Source organism: Dermacentor silvarum, chromosome 3 (genome assembly GCF_013339745.2).
Source record: "Dermacentor silvarum isolate Dsil-2018 chromosome 3, BIME_Dsil_1.4, whole genome shotgun sequence".
NCBI classification, from domain to species: Eukaryota; Metazoa; Arthropoda; class Arachnida; order Ixodida; family Ixodidae; genus Dermacentor; species Dermacentor silvarum.
The window spans coordinates 72,193,318-72,194,760 of NC_051156.1; positions in this window are offsets into that span (position 1 = coordinate 72,193,318).

Sequence of the window (1,443 nt, forward strand, 5' to 3'; positions counted from 1 at the left end):
TTGTTCTACCTAAGATTCATTAAATCACTGCCTCTATTCCAGGATGTCTTGCAGAATTTTGGGTGTTTGTACGGATACAGCCAGCCACGCTTCTTTACTAAGTGTAACAGCAAATTCGCTGTGCAGCACATCTAAAAGCGCGTATAAGAGAATTCACACAAGAACTCCTCTGGGAGTTGTCCAAGTGTGCGTAAGCATTGTTCCACTTGATCTTCTCCCCGCAGCCTAGTGTTGTTATCAATGTTATGGAACTTGATCCTACTAGTATTACCGACAGCGCTGCGGCGACACGAACTGCTGCGGACGGCGGCGCAAGGTGAGCTGATGACGCAAGCAAACTACTGCAGATGGCAGCGCCAGGTGCGCTGATCACGTTCCGATCATTGTAAGCCGTTATCGATCTTTAGCGCTTGCTCATCCGTGTCGAACCATTGGACAGTTTCAGTTTAACGTTAGCGTAGTAGCGGGGTAAAGCTAAATCGCGTTACCGTATCGCAAACGAACTTTGCTCAAAGCGAGTTTCAGTATAGCGCGATAGCGTAGTTTACGTGCGGGACGCTATTCAATTAAGGTTTACATTTCTCATACATAGCGCACCTAAGTCATTCTATCTGTGTGTGCGTCCGGAAAGTGCGAGAGGCAGCGCAATGGAAGCCCGGAGTGCGTTGTATTTGTAAAAAATGTCGCAGTTTCGCCCGAAAGGCGAAGCATCAATTGCGATAGCAAATTAGTAGAGAGCTTTTCGGAGTATGGATAGTAGTTTTATTGGCTGCATAAACTTGGACACATTCGCTTACTAACTGAATTAACAAGCGTGGTATCAGCGCGCACAAGCAAACATGAATAGATCACACTGAATGACCGCAGACGACTGTCAAAACGCTGGCAGCAAGCGCAGCCGCCGCTGCAGGTGTAGGGTCGCGCGGTCTATCGCTTCAACGGAAACTGAGCGGCGAATGCACAGCGCATACAAAGGTCAGAGCCGTGTGGAGATAAGAGACGGTGCGGGCGACCGCCACTGCCGGGCAAAGTGCAGAGGAGAAGTTGTTGGCAGAGGAGAAGCTGCCCCCCCCCCCTCCCTCCCGCGCTGCCTTCCCGCTTTCTTGCTTTCGCGTGGGAGATTGAGTGGCCAGTTCCCCTTGCGCCCGGTTGCAAGATAAGCATTTGGTGAAGCAGCACTGCGTCGCCCCGCCTCCCTCCCTCCCTCCCATAACCCCACGGCTTCTCGCGCGACGGTCGCGTTTGCTTTCCGCCGTGCGTTCGCTCTCCGTGATAGAGTCCCCCGCACACTTTCACTCGCGCATACGGCGCACGGCGACGATTTTATCGCCCTTGGACTTTATACGGAACTTCACGGCGACGCCGACGGCAGAAATCCGGTTGAAGTGTCCATATAATTGCTATCGCAATAAAAGTAGCGCCAACCTCTTCCCTCCTCCTCCG